Source organism: Pteronotus mesoamericanus, unplaced genomic scaffold (genome assembly GCF_021234165.1).
Source record: "Pteronotus mesoamericanus isolate MK-2021 breed Mesoamerican mustached bat unplaced genomic scaffold, CSHL_Meso_final contig_2, whole genome shotgun sequence".
NCBI lineage: Eukaryota > Metazoa > Chordata > Mammalia > Chiroptera > Mormoopidae > Pteronotus > Pteronotus mesoamericanus.
Window position 1 is genome coordinate 3,923,482 of NW_026555084.1, and position 18,231 is coordinate 3,941,712.

The 18,231-nt window shown below is 38.6% G+C and overlaps 1 protein-coding gene and 1 pseudogene across 2 annotated transcripts in view; one reads left to right on the top strand and one right to left on the bottom strand.

Annotated features, from left to right (window-relative positions):
* The window catches only part of TENM2 (teneurin transmembrane protein 2), an 831,811-nt gene that overhangs the window by 766,102 nt on the left and 47,478 nt on the right, over positions 1 to 18,231 (bottom strand). The window lies entirely within an intron of this gene.
* On the top strand, positions 14,000 to 15,568 carry LOC129066732 (TATA box-binding protein-associated factor RNA polymerase I subunit D-like; annotated as a pseudogene).

Here is an 18,231-nt window from a genome sequence, read left to right on the forward strand (position 1 = left end):
GTAGGCTCGCTGCCCTCAGGGACTGGATGTCTTCTCCATGGAGGAGTTATCACGTCCCCTTCGGTTTGCTCTTTCCACACACACTTTCCTGAGCGTTCCTCCATGTGAATTTATTTCAGACAAATATTTTTCATGTAGTCTGCTTTACGCATGAAACGCCATGCTCAGCATGTATATAGTATGGGAGGGGGGTAATACTATGTCAACTTATTGTTTGCACTTACTTTGCTCATTGATGGAAGACTGATTTTGCTTTAATTCATCTCATATAATTATGTCTTTATTAAGCTCCGTGGCAGCTTTGAATGAACAAAAGATACTAGTCTTTCTTTCAAAGACCAGTGTAATTCTCCAAGCTAAGATTTCTAGTGGAAAGTAGTCAATGTTTCATTCCTTTTTTTTTTTTTTACTATCTTGCAGAACAATAAAAAGAGGCACAATATTTTATCATTCATGAAACACAAGTTTACCCTCTGTCTGCTTCCCATCTCCTTGACATCACTAAAGTAGACGTGGACTGTGTCAAACTCATTTCACCTCAGGTATGTGTTTTATGGCTATTGCCAATAAACTGCCCAGTATGGTCCCATATTATGTTATCGAGGTGAGTCAATATTTATATCAATTAATGATCACACAAAATCTATGATATTGAAATCATGGAATTTTAGTATAATTTCAGGTGATGGGAGAGAATGTTAATGGCTAAAATCTATTAGGTGATCAGGTAGCGGAACACAATCTTTAAAAATAACTCTTGACAAATGACGCTTGCTTCAAGTTGTCTTTTTCTTGACCATAACCTGTATATAGCCGAAAAAAAAATTTCAGAAAGAAATTCTGTAGTGGGTATCAAGTGCCCTGCTTTGGCCAACTAATTGTGATATTTGGGGATGCAGTTCTAAGGAAGGATATGTCAGCACATTGTGATCTTGGCTCTATTTGCTAAGTTTTTACCAACTTCTCACACTTTCAAATAACCTTTAACTAGGAGAAGCACATATGTTGCTAAGTCACAATTATCATGTCCTGGTAATACCAGGGAATACAAATAGCACTGGAAATGTCAGCATTGGAGCAGATTTTGTACTACGAGGACAGGAAGATGAAGTTGACTGTAGTAATGGTGGAGTACAATACAGGATACTTTTATTATCTAAATGTTCACTATGTAAGTCCTCTGAATTTAGGAAAAGAAATTTGCCACAGGGAAGCAAAAGTTGGTATAACATGAAAATAGTTGCTAACAGTCACTTACAAAATCCATCCCCACCCATCCCTACCCACTTACTACAAATATTTGTCTTCCTATCAACCGCATATCAATGTCCATACCATCAATTACTTGTTGAGAATAGCAAGTAAGACAGTGCTCATGTGAGATTAAAATACAAAGCTTGTGAAGATGCAGATTTCCAGGAAGTCAATAAAAATGCTGCTAAAATATTAGCATCATAAGCAAGGCCACAGCATAACCAAAATCTAACAGAATAAAAATGGATGTTGGCACGATGATGAATCCTTCAAAAGATAATTTGATGGATTTCTGGCTCTAAACCAGGAAGGAATTTTCCACTTCTCTCTGCCCCTCCCACTAAGTGCAGCTAAAAATCCTTGACAGTGAACATAAAAACCACCTAAAAGAGTCTAAAAGGAATTGAGAAGAAGTCAGACCTATTAGGGTCCTGGGACCTGAGGAAGAACACAGTGGTGGGTTCCTTGGATTTTATTTTTTCCTCTTTTGTCCCAGACCTAGTGCTGGAGAAATATGCAAACTGGAAATGCCAATGGGACAGACAAAATAAGCCCAAAGTCAAGTCTTCTGGAGTAACAGCTCCACCCTCCTCGCTCCACAAACACACCTGGGTGGGATCAGCAAAGACTGCTGTGAGCCAGAGCCTTATCCTCACCCAGTGGCAAGTAGCCTTCCCCGCCCAACTCCCAGACAAAGGTGTCACTGGAGGCCCTGGGGGGGGATCCTGGACTTCCATCCCCACCTGGCATTGAAGGAGGCTGCCTGTTTAATTTACCAGCAAAGAACGACGGGCTGGGAAACAATAAGGTGTCTCTTCTCTCTCTCAACTGGGTTGTTCTGTGCAGATTCCTACCAGGAAGTTTGAAAATACAACTCGCCAGCAGCAAGAAAGGCCCCGCCCCCACCTCCTGCCTTGGCAGCAGGCCAGGGAGGAACCTGCACCGCCCCAGCCCCCTGCAGTCAGGCCTGGGGCCAGGGGAGGCCTGCTGAGGCGGAAGGCTTAAGTAAGATCCAGAGCTTCAAATCATACTTCATATAGCCCGAGGACAATAAAAACCCACTCATACCAAGGACCAGAAACACCTCAACATGAATGAGGAACAGGAATTATTTAAATAAAGGTTAATAAAAGTCCTTAGGAAAATTATGAATTTTTCCCCCAAAAAAGACCCTCTGTGGTCATGTTTCAAAATGTAAATCTGAAATAAAGGATGGAATAATGCAGTCATACAATTTTGCTATAAAATGTATATTACAGCCCCAGAAAATGAGATTTTTCCTTTTAAATAATTATAGTGTAATTAGAATAAATTGTATTACACATAAAAAAATTACACTTTTGATAATACATTTTATTTTTTTAATAAAATTGCAATAAATTATTTTTACTATTTAATATAAAGTATTGGTTCTTTTTGAACATTGGTTCCTTTTTTTTTAAGTGGCCTTTTTCTAGGATCATTTATCCTAAGAAAAATAATCTCTTGTAAATAAACATGGGTCACTTTTCTTTAGCAAATGTTACAGTCTACATTTTAAAGTCAGAAATGAATATCAAATATCCAAATTTCTCTAACAAGCATTTAAGAAAAGGACATAAACTATAATGTTATAGTTCTTATCACAGTAAGTAATTTGACCAGTTGTCTTAAAATTTTGCAAAACAGAAAGTTATCAAGAAATATGTTGTAATTATAAGTGATAAACATAACTTTTATTTTTTGTTTGATTAAACAAAGCATATCACCAATTATTTTCTTATATTTAATATCAATACCTTATATTTAAATTTTGAGCAATTATAAATATGTATGAGCTACACAAAATAATCAGTCCAAAGCAATCATATTATCTAAAATATTATTTTCATACAAGTCTAAAAATCTACATATTTGTATATGCAATAATAATAATTTTAAAAGCCAAAAGGAACTATTTATGAATTCTAATGTTTTATGCTGTGTATACTAAAATTATTCACATAAATTCTCTCTTAATGCCCTTCTAAAGTTCATCTGCTTTTACATATTCAGATATTTTTCCAAATGTTGACAAGACTGTTCACAAAAAAAACCCGGTGGCTTAAAACTACAGAGTAGGTGCACATGCATTATCATTAATAAAAATTTAAGTCAAATATTGATATTTCAAAAAGGCACTTAAGAATCACAATGTTCTTTTCTGTGTAGCACCTAAAATGTTAATATTTTGGTACTTCTAAACTTTTAGATTATTTTAATCTCTATCTGGATGTCAGATATGTCACAACTTTTTACAATTTGTAACTAAAATCATTCCAATGCAAATAAACACATTTCCAAAACAAGAAACACCCAAGTCGCGAGTGTAGATAGGAGAGTTTCCAATGCCCTGGGTTTCTCTGTAAGCTTTACAACTTCAAAGGTGAACGTGGGCTTCCCCTCTGATACGGTGGCCTTTTCAAGTTCCAACCTGAACAAAGCCCAATTTGGAAAACTGCAAAGCAGGAACAACAGAAGGTTCTGCTGAACAGCTGCCAGATCATAAAAAGTGATGAAGTGTCCAGGCACCTGGCTCGCTGGGATCTCTTTTCTGCTGATGAAAGTTCCAACAATATTTAAGCTCAATTCCAGTATTGAAAACTACACTAATCATTTATCCTATGTAAGAGTACGACAGTGGTGTATATCTGATCACGTGAGGCTGCCTCTCCAAACAATATTTTTAATCAGAAAAAAAGGGACAAGAGTAAGTTAGCTGCAATAGTCCAGCTGTCCTATGTTTGAGAACGGCTACTAGATTAGCTTACTGAGGACTTCATAGCGTGGCAGGCATTTGAGCATGTTGTGCTTTGATTACTATTCAGTTCCACACACTCTCTAATTTCTCTCCTACTTCTCTGACGCATGAATTACTCAGAAGTGTGTAATTTTATTTCCATGTCTGGAGCTCGTGTAGATTTCTTATTGTTATTGATTTCTTACTCAAGTACTGGTGGACAAAGAAGAAACTCTTCAGGATTTCCTCTTGAAATTTACGGACACTTTGTACTTTAGAATGTAGTATATGTTGATGAATGTTACATTGAAAAATACAGTACATTCTAAAGTTGTATGTAGTGCTCTGTAATGTCTATTAGTCAAGATGTATAACTGTGTTTTCCTCTATATCCTTACTGATCTCTTGGATCTAGATCTTTTAGTTACTGAAGAAACAGTTAAATTTGTAACTAATTACCTTTTTTCTCTTTCTTTATCTGCATCAATTTTTCTCCTCCTCCTCTGTCTCCTTTTTTGTATCATAGGCTTTTTGTCTCCTTTTCTGATACATAGGCTTTTATATCTCCAGGACAAATTGACCTCTTATCAATTTCAAATATGCATCTTTTCCTCTGATAATACTCCTGGTCTTGAAGTCTATTTTGCCTGTATAAAACTATCGAGTCAGTTTTCTTGAGTTTACTGTAAACATTAAACATTTTATACATCTTTTTCTTTCCTTTAAACATTTCTGTGTATTTGTATTAAAAATACGTCTCTTGATGTCATGCTTGATATACACTGTGCCTCCAATTTCTGTGAATTCATATTTTATTTTAAACATTTCTCAGCCATTGCCTTTTAAATATTTTATACTTTTTTTCTCACTAATTAAACTAATTCTATCCTTTTTTCCCCCTAAATGTTTCTATTTTATTTTAAGTCTCTGTTTTCTCTATATTGTCTCTTGCTAATTTCTTTTGGTTATTTTTTCAGTTGACAAATTCTCTCTTTAATTGTGCCTGATCTTATATTTACTGTATGTTCTAAACTTTAAAAAATTTTAACAATTACATATTTCCTTTATAAAACTATTAGAGCCTTTTTCAGTGTTGCTGTTCATTGTTTCTATTATAGTCTTACTTGCTAATTTGTATATTATTCATAGCTGAAAGTCTGTATCTGACAAAATCTAATGTTTTAGGACTTTTAAAGATCAAAATCGGTTGTTTGTTGATTTGCTTGTGCTTAATTATAGGGCGTTTTCTTATGTACTTAATTAGATTTAATTTTAGTTGAGATTGGTTTAATTTTCAAAAATCACAGGGGCTTAAATCGAGGGTTCCAGTCTCCGGAAAGTTCTGTATTTGCATCTGTGTAGGCCCCAGGGTAACGTTAACCACTTAACCTCTTTTCATGTTTCTTGCTTTATACAGGAATATAAGTATTATGTCCTCTTTCTTGTTCAAAGACTAAGGTCCAATCACCCAATTGTATCTCTGATAGCAGCCCTAGCTCTCAATGAAGACCTACTGTGATCTTGCAAGTCAATCTTTAGATTTTGTCTTTAGCTCATTTTTAGTTCTCGTTTTGTCTTAACTGCTTGGAGACTTACTGTGAGAACTACTTGCCTCATACGGTAGTTGTTTTTACATATTTAGAACATTCCAGAACAAAGTAGGGAGACAATAAATATCAGCTATTATTATTAATACTATTATTACGTTACAAGTAAGTGCAAAACTACAAGATGATGGGCCTGATTCCATTTTCAATTTTTTTCCTACCACTACGCAAATGAAATACTTTTGTTCAGTTAAGCTGCATATATTTAGATATATTTACTGTTTATTTTATTAAGTGATGTAATATCCTACTTTCTCTAAGTACTACAATGAATACTTGAATGTCCGTAGAGAAGTCACCAAAATTAACTGGTATCGCGGCAGAGCCACATGCCGTTTGCCGTCCCAGCTCTCAGGGAAGACCGCCTCCATCATGTGCTCGATGTTTTGAAAACATCTTGACTTTTCCATCACGGAAGGATCAGTCTAGATCTCAGCAGTTAATTAGCTCACCTACAGCCTGACAACTAGTGAGATGGATAGATCGCAGTTTATCACCAGGTAAATGTATGTATAGCAGATGTTTTGTTTCAGTACCCAATCAGAGTCTACACTGTAACCAGATATATTTAGGGACAAATAGTAATGATATACTCTTGTTCATAAATCAATTCCTTAAATCAACTGCTTCATCACTAATTACTGTTAGGGTTCACGTACTTGTGTAAAATCATGTTAAGCATCCCGCCATTGAGTTTGCAGAAAATGGCAAGACAATAGTTTCCTAGTGCCTGTTAGCATCCGTTAAATAGGGAGAGAGTCACTGAAACTGAGTCAAAAGTTTGTCTTCTCTCCCTCTCCCACCTTGCTTCCTGCGTTCTAAACACATGTCGTAGGTTACAGAAACATGTAAAACCTTAATTACACTTAGCATCTGGCAGCTGTTGACTTACAGAGAGTTGTTGAGTCACATAAACTCAATGTCAAAAAGAAATTCAGGAATAGAATACAGACGCTTGCTCAGTGGGGCAAAAGAATCCTATGTCATCACAGCTGAAATAATACGCCACCGTCAGCACTATTATGTTCACGGTGTGAGTGATGCTGCAACCGATCAGTTTCGGGAACACCAGAAACTAGCTCATCACTAAAATACATCGCTCCCAATGTGGTTACAGACATCGGCCAAGGGCCTTACAAGCATTACTTTCAATGTGATGGACATGTTCACCTGTAATGGAGATAACAGTTTTACAAGGATTTCAGCATGTCCAGAGGCATCACCTGCTGACTTTTAAAAACCAAGTCTTCCTACAATCCACTCAAAACAGTCACCAAAGTCATATGAGTGTGTTAAAGAATGTAATTCATATACTGCCTATTGTGAAAGAAATAAGTCTCCTGAGAAACCAACATGATCTGCAAACCTTTAACAGCGACCACATTTTGGCACGAAAAGGACAATTTTATGAGTAGAGAATTATCAGAAATAAATCTTAGTCTTAATAGAGATCTCAAAATTCAAATGTAAAGTTACAAAAGCACAATAAGAAAAACATAATGAGTGCTGTATGTTGTTTATAGAAACACGGATATTAATGGGATAAATCTGAACCAGAAAGATCTATACCAAATTCTAATAGTGATTGATTCTGCAGATATACACACAGAGAAGAATGCAATGGAGGGGAGGAGGGGTCTGAAATAAATGTAACAAAATAGTAGCATGTTAACTACAAGTGATGAGCATTATGTAGTTTATGCTCTGTACTTTTCTGTGGCAAAGCTTTTTTCTAAAATTTAAAATACTTAAAAAATTGAAGCCTTGGACCGGACTATCTCTATTTCATACCTTAACGTAGTGACAGTATCACAAGTTTTCTATTAAGTCATGATACTCAACATTTTCATGTTTATACAATTAGACTACAGATAAATGCCTTTAATTGCATGTCTCTTTAAGTCCACTCAATCAGGAGTAAAGTTATGAAGCAAAAGTAAATGCAACCAATGAATAAGTAAACTGTGGTTCATCTAGACAATGGAATATTATTTAGCATTAAAAAGACATGAGCTATGAAACCATGAAAAGATGCAGAGGGACCTTAAATACATATTACTAAGTGAAAGAAGCCAACCTGAAAAGGCTATATACCGTACAATTCAAAGTGTATGACATTCTGGAAAAGACAAAACTGTGGAGCTGTGAGAAAGGTCCGTGGTTGACCAGGGTTGGGCGGGGAAGAAGACCAGGCGGAGCCCAGAGGATTTTTAGGGCAGTGAAAACCCTTCATCTGATGTTGTAATGATGGATATATGTCATTATACATTTCTCCAAACCCACAGGGCGTGCAGCACCAAGAAGCAACCCGCATGTCCATTATGGACTTTGGGTGATTATAATGTGCCAAGGTAGGTGCATCAGTTTTAACAAATATTTGACACTGCAGTGGGGAATGCTGACAATGGGGGCGGCTGTGCCTAGGAGAGGAAGGGGGTGCACAGGAAATCTCTGCACCTTCCGCTCAATTTGGCCATGAACCTAAACCTGCTCCAAAAAAAAAAAAAAAAATAGTCTTGGCTTTTTTTTTTTTTTAAAGTAAATGCAACCAAATCACGATATGATGGATATACTTACGGCTAAGAAGCCCATGCACTTCTCTTGCTAGGAGAAAGACTCTATCCCTGCGGTTAGGAATGCTTCAGGAGCAAGTAACCCAGAGTTTGAGTCCCTGCTCTACCCCATATGCTTTGATCTCATGCACGTTAATGGACTCCCTCCCTCGTTCCCAGTCTTCAGTCTCCTCATCTATAAAATAATGACCCATTTGTTCATAAGGCTGTAGAGATAAAGTTATCCATGCCCATAACAGGCAGGACAGAAAACAGTGGGTACAGACAGTGGGAGTTGATTAGCAATTTCTCCTTCAATTGAGGAAGGGAGGAGGTGCCACGCTGGTTTAGGGGAGAGCAGAGGGACTGAAGCTGACACCTAGAAGAGTGAGACAGGGGCCAGGCACTTAGTGCAACAGGAAGCAGAATGAAGGAACCCCTTGAGATTTAATAAACTTCTAAAACTTCTGGGAACAAATTTATTACAATGCACACATTAACACCCAGCTCATTCATCATTCACTGGGGCTGCCTTCAGTCACACGGGAAAAAAATTAAATTATGGTGACTAGATTCAGTTTTCAAAAACGAGACAATATTAAATGCAATGTAAAAACACTGTCCTTAAAAAGAACAATTCTTACATCAGGTGTGGAATAGGGCAATTGCGGCGATGTGTAATACGTGGACCGAAGTACTCCTTATGGGTAAACTGTAACTGTAACTATGAATTCTGAATCCACAGAAATTAAGTAGCATGTCACAGACTTCTACTTTTCATCAGATAAAGGTATCATCTTTAAGTCAGAAGGTCTTTATCTGAAAACACTGAAATTCAAATTTTTAGATTCTTGAGTGAGGGCAACAACAAAAAAAGATGCCAGCTTCTGTGGGACCAGAGCCACCATACCCAGTCGGCATACAGAGATACACACGCTCGTAGACAGTAGGGCCCATAATATTTTCAGGGCCTCGCCAAAATGGTTTAATTTCTTTTAACATAAGAAAAGTAAACTTTTAGTTTGTAGAAAACGTTTAAGCTACAATAGTAATATATCTGTCTCTATACAAGACGATGTAACTTTAATATTTTGGGGGGAGGGGACAGGCGTAGGCAAAAGTGCCACAGGGGCCATGAAGGTCAAGGTGCAGGGTTGCTTCCTCCAGGAATTCTGACCTGGATCGAAGGCCCCAGTCCCAGGGAACGAACCCCCTGGCCTTCTCCAAGGATTTTTAATGAGAGACGCGGATTGTGTTCTGACAGAGTCATTACACTGGAATGAAGAAAGGACATCTTCCCCCAAACACTCCACCAAGGCTCAGGCCGCCTGGTTGCTTCAGAGGCTCAGGGACAGTGCCTGGTTTCTGTTTTCGGGTGTTCTGGCAAAGGTAGCCCTGGGCTAATATCATCCTGTCTCATCTAATTAGCAGAACGACTGCATAGACATCACAAACAAAGTCCTTGGCCCTTCCTCATTCTCCCAGAATATCTCTTGGAATCCAATGACTCTATTTTTTCTTTCTCATCATTACTTATAGAAGAGCACGCTTACAGAAGATTTTCAAAGCAAAGTGCCTTAGGACACAACATGATCCTTGGAAACGGCAAGAATTACTTCCTCTAAATAGCACAGAAACAGGGAGGTCCTTGGGCCTTCCAAAGTCACAAAGTATCCCTCTGATGGAGCTGAGAAGTGAAATCCATGCCTCTGCCTTTTTTTTTTTTTTTAAACCAGGGGTCATTCCCGGTCGACTGCTTCCTTCTTAAAAAGCCAACGTCCCCCAGCAAACCTGCTAATTCTCTGGAATGACAGGCAACGGAATCCAACGTGACACTTAATTGCCCTCTGTTGAGACACTTCTTGCTGAGATTTTTCCAGGTGCTGTATGAAAAGCACTTGTGCTACCTGGCACCTGTTGAGCCTTCCTCTGAGAGACAACCTTTCCCTTATTCAGGGAGTTTTGCTTTCGAGGCGGGGGGTGGGGGGACACTTTGATTCCGTTTGCTCCCTCCGAGCCCCCGAGCCTGTGAAGGGACCACCAGGGACATGGCTGCTTCTCTGCCTTAAATCCCGTGTGCCCATGACACAGTGGTTGGAGCCTCGTTAATTCAAGTTGTTTAGAGATCAGCAACCGATTATTATTTCAAACACTTATTTCTTGCTTCAATTTCCTCTCTCTTGGAATTGGCTCCAAATCACTTTCTCTTGTGTGCTGTGTGCTCAATCTCCATTCGGATAAGAAAATCAAAATAGTCCTTTCAGAAAACCTATCCATCAGCATTATCAGGAACACATGCCACAAAGGCTTTGGTTGACGTTTCCAGCATATCTGGCAGGTTTTGTGCTTTGTATCTACGTCTCCCCAAGAATCGTTGCCATTATATGGCTCACACAGACCCAAGGCGCTCGCCATTCATGTCTCAAACAGATTAATTCAATTCTGTTCTACAAAAAGACAAAAAGGTGTGCTAAGAACCAAAAACGGAAAAGCTGTCTCTGCTATTGGGGAGTGCCAGTGAGCTAAACATATAAATATATGATTACAATATCCTATCTTATTTCTTATAAATTTATTTTCCACTGCACTTACATTGCTGCGGACGAGAAGGCAGATGCAGGAGGAAGGTAATCATATTTCTTTGTTCTCTAGAAAATGCGATTATGTGTGGTAAACATGATCTTGGGTAAGCCCCTACTTCCCTGGGTCCTCAGTTTCTTTTTAAAATTAAAACGCAGGATCCAGAAGAGTTGGCATCTGCCATTCATTCATTTAGCAAACATTCATGGCTTACTGTTTATTGTTTGTATAGTATGTGTCAAGACTAGGTTACAAACACTCTACATACGAAATCTTAGATAATCCTCAGAAAGAACAAACTAAGAAGAAGGCATTAGGGTCAAAAGGAAGAAATAACAGCCCTAAGGTCACAAGAAGGGTAGTTAGAGTGGCCTTGACTCACACATTTCTCTTTTTGGCTCCAAAGCCTGTGTGGTCTCCCACACGCCATGGTTTCCAGTCGAGTCTAAAGACTTTCAGTTAAACCACGGCATCAGAGCCCCTTTCCTCAACGAGGAGACTGGCATGGGGGTTGAGTGGTGGGAGGCTCTTTGAAAATCTGTTTAAAAAAGGGGGGAGGGGTAAAACAGGAAAGTAACCCTTTAATAGAGGATGGCTTATGAACTGCTGGATTTTACTTTCTCCCAACTTTCCAAATGAATGAAGTAATTTGTAGACTGTCAAAGTGAATTAGGCTTATTTCTTTAAAAGCCCTTTTGCTATAAATAAATGAGCACAAACAATAGGATCCAACATAAAGAAGTAGAGAATTAAGCGTCCCTCGGTCAAGCAAATAACAATAGGCGAACTTGACCTGTTGACTTGTCAGCCTCCCCCAACACACTAGACCCTTGACAACGACTCTGGCTGATCGGTACCCTTGTAAAGCCAGGACCTAGTATAGTAGCTGCTCAACCGACATTTGCTGAATTAATTAAACAGAGATCCATAGGGAGATTAAAAATGAAAAAATATATCAGTTTCATCTATAAAGAATGAATATTTTATTTTATATATTCCCCTTCCTCATCTGCCCTGACTTTTCCTTCTACCTGCTTTTAATATATCTAAAACTCCAGATAAAAAATGCACAACAGCTTTTTATGTAATGGTTTCAACCTCTCCCAAATCATTCTTCAAATTGCATTTTCAAAATAAGTAATAAAATAAAACACACACACACACACACACACACACCCCTCGACTACTACTACCTGCCATTGTGAATGGTCACCCAGACCCAAAGACTTAGACCATATGCAAAGTATATGTAAATATATATATTTGTGTATTTTTATTTCTCTGCATTTTACACGGCTTTATTTCGAGTAAAAAATTTCCTGCCCCTCCCTTACTTTTGCACAGTACAGAACCAGGTGTCCTGTGTTACAGTGATTTCTAAATGTTCAGCACCATTTATTCTTTTTTTATACTTCATATAAAGACATGGCTCCAAGACGTCAAATAACAAAAAGTTTATTTATGTATTTACTTTTGCCTGGCATGCGCCGATGAGCTAGTCTGCTCAGCCGGCATTCAGATTAGACGCATGAGTATGGTTTCAGGCAAGGCTCCCTCATGTTTCTGCGCATTGGCTGATAAACACTTCAAAGTAAACCGACTCATAAATATGAAATGAAAAGCTGAGGAGTTGTTATGCGCAGCTTTGAGATACAAATCTCTTTATTCCCTTCTGCAGTGGGGTTTGATTGACATAATGAGCCATAGATCCTGTCCAGGGACAGGCCGCCTTTTCCCCCTTTTCTCTGGAGACAGGGAGACTTTAAAGGAATCCACTTCAGAACTCGGTGATAGACAGCTTACTTGAAAAAATAATAAAGTCGAATCCCATATTAAATAACTTATTATTTTGTGTTAATGCTGACTTTGACAACCGTGACATATGTCAAAGTTTCACTACACATCCTCAGAAATACATTATTAGCTACAACTCTAAGAAAAAGATTGCCATTTTTTAAAAAAGTGCCATTATATCTTTTGTCATATATATTGTTGCTATGCAGACCCTTTGTCTGGCAAGAGAAAATCGCTACTTAAATTAATTCAGAACAGAAGCCTACAATCCTATAAGCCAAAAGGCTATAGGGAGTAACGCAGGCAGTGGGGAATAATTATTATGGAAAATTCATTTAATAAATAAATGTCTTCCATAAAAGGAGGACCACGCAGCAGAACCTTCTATCAAAAAAATAGGTTGAAGAACAATTGAACATGGAGATTCAATTTATTCTAGCTCATAAGTTTTTTAATAATTATCTGCTGGCCTGACAAAGATAAAAGTTTCAAAGAGGTCACACAGTTTTCCACGAGATCGTATTTCGTAAATTGAAATGACTTACAGAAGCTAAGCAGTCAACACAAAAGAGCTAAGCCAGCCAGTGTCGGGGGCATTGAGGAGGAGTGGGGACCTGCCGGGGGTGGGGAGGAGCGGCTGATCCGGCAGCTGGTGTTCAGAGCCAGTCAATTTCTGCCACTCAAGGAGGTGGAACTAACGGTGCCAGACCTTGCAATTTTTCTAGAGAAACTTGAAATCTAGATTTCTTTCTTTTTCTTTTCTTTTTCTTTTTTTTCTTTTTTACTGATTTGTAAATCGTGGCCAAAACAGTGTAATTCAAAAAAAAAAAAAAAAAACCACGGCAGTTCAAATAAAAAAAAGTCTTTGGGCTGTGAGTCTTTAGTCTCAGCTCTAGACTTTCTACAGTGATCATTTAAATAAGCATTCATTAACTTAAAAACACAGGGAGGGGAGAAAGATTGAAGACCTTAAAGCACAAAATGTTGACAGAGGACGGAATCCTGAGTTACGGTCCAGGGCCCATCCTTGCTCGTTGGGCATTCTGAGAGGGCCCACAGGGAGTGAGAAGGACCAGCCAGAGCCGTCCCTTCCCAAAGCTCTCCTGCTTCTTACTTAAATAATGATTGCGGGCCAGGCAACTTTTGAAAACAGATCATTAAGACCACACTTTAAACTGAAGAAACCAAGTTGTTCACCACCACCTCTCCCAATAACTACCTGACCCGAGGGTTCGAGGCTCCACTAGGTTTCAGGGTCAGATTCTTGTCGAATCTTCTGCCCAGAGACTTAGCTTCAGAGAGAATCTACCATCCGCCAAAATCAATGTTTCTCTTTCCTGGTACAGAACTGCTCCTGGAAAGTGGCTGCCCACCAGGAACTACTGTTCCCTGGTCCCAATGCATCTAGATCAGGTCTTGTGTCTAGTTCTGGTCCACCAAGGGCAGCAAAAGTGATGTGCGCCGCTGAACACCAGAGAACCTACAAAACAGATGATCCTGCTCTGTGTTCCTTCCCTGGCGACGCGGGAGGTGCCGGCAATGACAGGTTCAAGGTGGTGGTGCCAGCAGGTGAGAGAAACCATATTCCCGAGTCCCCACCTGGATGGTATAGACCTAGTCATCAGCATTACTGATTTCTGACTTCCCAGGAACGAGATTAATTTTGGCTGTGGTTGATCCTTTATGTGCATTTGGATTTCCTCATCCTCTCTGTCATATTAACCCAAAATAATGCAGTCAATATTGAATTTTTGGAAGCTGTGTTTTATAGGAAACGTACACAACTACGGGATCCAAAAGATAAAATTGGCTTCCTATTGAGAATCTACCTAAGCCAGTAGCTGCTATTTAGTCAGACCTACTGTGTATTAAAAGACCCAGAGGAAGGGGAGATGATCAGACCCCCTGAAAGACATCGAAATGGTCCCTAGGAAAGGCCGAACTTGGTCTTCTCCGGAGCACAGGCACGTGGGTGGGCGACGGTTGCCGGTTGGAGGGCTCAGGTCAGGGGGCCTTCCCGGACGCAGGCATCCGAGGCCTGGCAGGACGGCGGGAGGGAGGCCCGCAAGGCAGCTGCAGCCAGTACTGAGCCGGCACTTAGTGCAAGTCGTCTGCTGGTGTGGGTGGAAATTTGGTGAAAGCAAAGGACAAGTGACGAATAACAATTATGACAGCAGCTTGGAGAATATATCTCAGGAATGGATTCTCTGGACCACCTCACAACATCTGATTCTGCTATGGACTCTGAGAACCAAAGGGATAACTCTTACTCTGGGAGCAGCTTACTGAAAACTCTACGTGTTCCTTTCTCATCTTAACGAAGGCCAAAGGAATCCTATTAGGGAATTTGTTCGTTCACTTGAAAGTGATGAAGCAAGAGATTCATCCAGTGGCTCATCTTTAGAACCAAGACCACTGACTTTAAAAGCCATTTGTGAAAGATTCAAGGAAAAGAAACATAAAAAGAGGAAATATAAGCCTCTAGGAAGACCAAGAAGACCAGCAGGAAGGAAAAATACAAGGTTACAAATAAATAAGAAACAATTTAAAGATAAAAGACCTCAGTTCCCATTTTTAGAATCAGAGAATGAAAGAAAACCATTACCTTGGGGAAATTTTTAATCTCTGAGCAAGCAGTGGCAAGAGAATTTTTCAACTACCTTAAAAAAACTGAAAGTATGAATACCACCTCAAGGAATCCTTGAAACATGAACGCTGGTGAAGATTGAGAAAAAGAAGACCTTGCTATTCGCAGATATAAATACTTGGATGATGACGGATCTATCTCTCCTACGGAAGAGTCAGCGGTAGAAGAAGAGGCTGTAACAAATCTTGAACCTGATGAATGTGATATCAAATTGGTGGAGAATGATTATTTCATAGTAAGTTCTGAATTACCAGAGAAGATGAATGCATATTTAGAACACGAATATATTGAAGCTGCTTTAACTAAAAAGAGGGTATCAAAGTCCAAAAACGTTGGGCAGAAGACAGAATGGCCTGAAAAAGAGATAGGAATATGAATACAAGGGTTTTTTCTTGAGAACAGAATGTTTGGACTTAAAGGTATCCAAGGGGGTACAACCTGCGGCCCGTGGGCTGCATGCAGCTCAGGATGGTTTTGAATGTGGTCCAACACAAAACTGTCAATTTGCTTAAAACATTATGAGTACGTGCGTGCGTGCATGCATGCGTCTGTGTGAGATTATGTGTTGCAATGTATTCAATGTGTGGCCCAAGACAACTCTTCTTCTTCCTATGTGGCTCAGAGATGATTTATTCCAAAGATCTGGGCTATTCTAGGGAGTGATAGCTTGGCAGTGAATATGATTTGAACTTACCCATGTTTGGAAGGTGTCTGAACTTGAGAAGCCAGGCAGGCCCATCTACTCTGATCCTAACCATGGCCCTAAAGTGAATTGTTTGAAGAAATTGGGTCCCAACGACAATAGGACTGACTGACATGATAACTGGATTGAGCAAAAATTATTTTTAATAGGGATTAAGACTCAAACTCAGGAGGAAAGAAGACTGTTGGAAGGATCAGAACACGTGAAATTCCTTAAATAAAAATGTATTAACTTTAAATAATTATGCCTGTCACACATAATAAAAATAAATTCTTTACACTTTTTGCAGAAAGTCAGAAAGACGAAGAAGAAAAAAAAAAAAGCAGAAAAATCAAACTCAGATTTTGGCAGCTCCAAAGAAGTTCTCACCATCAAACACTAATTTCTGCTGCAATGTCATGAGGGGGAGTCTGAGATTTTATTAAAATCCTTGCCTCTCTAAACTGATGAAATTTAGCACCATTCTGATATGTCAGCTGTTAGAGCTCTGATTACTGGTACTATGAGTTTAAAAAAAAATGAATAACACAAGTGACGCCAAATAAAAATTTTAACAAAGAATTAACTGGCCAATATGCAATATTATAATATTGTATTTCAATATCACCGATTTTATCTTTCAGTAATAAAATATTTTTGAGACATCTTTGTACATATGAGAAAAGAGAGGATAACAAATTTTTTAATATGAAAGAAAATAACTATTACATGAGTTGCCATCAGTAAACAATCAGCCATCTAACCTTAACGCAACCCAAAATACAAAGAGACATGCCATGTGTATATGTATACATAAATATACAGGGGTGGGCAAAAGCAGGTTTATAGTAAATACAATAGAATATTTATATAATAATATAATAATTAATAAGTGAATAATATGATAAACTTTTTTGCATATTCAGAACTATAAACTTACTTTTGCCCACCCTGTAATGGGCCCATATTATGTACATGGTGGTAATAGGAGAATTGGGAAATTAGAAAAGTGAAATGCTATATACACACATAAAAATAACAAGATTAATCTTTGATCAATCTCCTACTAAGATCCAGCTCAAATTCAAACTAGGAGTAACTGTGCAACACAGCGCAAAGGGACTTTGGAATTGGACAAAACAAAGTTCAAATCCTCTAGCTTCTTAGCTCTGGGACTTGGGTAAATTTCCTGGCTTCTCAAAATTTCAATTTCCTCGCTTATAAAATAAGGATAATAATAACTACCATATTCAAAATACAGACTAAAGTCCACATCCCAGGAAACTAAATCTAAGTCCTTTTAAGAGATGGGTATAAACCATTATAATGTTAATTACAACCATTAACCAGTTGTTGTCTGGGACAGGAGCTGAGAGCAAATGCGCAGAAGTTCTTCTGGGGTGACAGAAATGTCCTAAAATTATACTGTGGCGATAAGTGTACCATTCTGCTAACTTCCTGAAATTCATGCAGCTGTATACTTTGAATTGGAGAATTTTATAATTTGTAAATTATACCTCAATAAAGCTGTTCAAAAATTAAGCTGGTTATATGCAAGCCTTTCTCTGTAAATAGGTAAAAACTACATCTACACCAGAAAAAAAACAACAGCGTTAACTGTTAAGATTTATACATTGTGGAATAGACTATTTAAAGCTAATCTATTCTTGAATCATAAATTGCAAGGAGAATTATTGTAACATTGTTACTTTTACTTTGATGCCTTCACAAATTTAATGGCTAAAACACGCCTAGAATAATAGGTATTCATTAACTTTTGTCTGCAAATCATGAAGGCACAAGTGCTCTGGGATTAAAACATTCCACGCTAACCATCAGGGTAAAACGAATAGCCTTTCTAAGGATAAATCTGTATCAGAATACTTTTCCGTCTTGAGGTGTTTTAATCCTCTCGACTGCAAACAGTTTGATTAAACCGGCAGCGCGGGATCTTGCATCCTGTCTCCGTCCGGGGAGAAACAGCTGTCAGTCATATCCCGGCCCCCGCCCACAGTCCCAGGAGGGCGAGGTAAGCAAGCTGTCTCCAGGATAAGCACTCCTCTGAGAATTGCTGGCTCTTCACGGCCTGCAGCTGAAAAGCAGGCATTCTGCTCACTCGGTCTATTAGCCCTTTGACTTCCTTCCTTTGCACTGAAATATAAATATAACGCTTAAGTGAATGAGTACTACCGTCCCCAAAGAAATTTCAATTAAACACTTGGAATCCTTAGGAACGGTACCCAGGGAGATTCCCAAACAGCGCTGCAATTTGTTATGTATTATTAAGTCTGGCTTTGGATTGTAAATCTCCTGGTTTGTTTTTTTTTTTTCTTTTCATGTTAGCTGGGGCTTTCAAA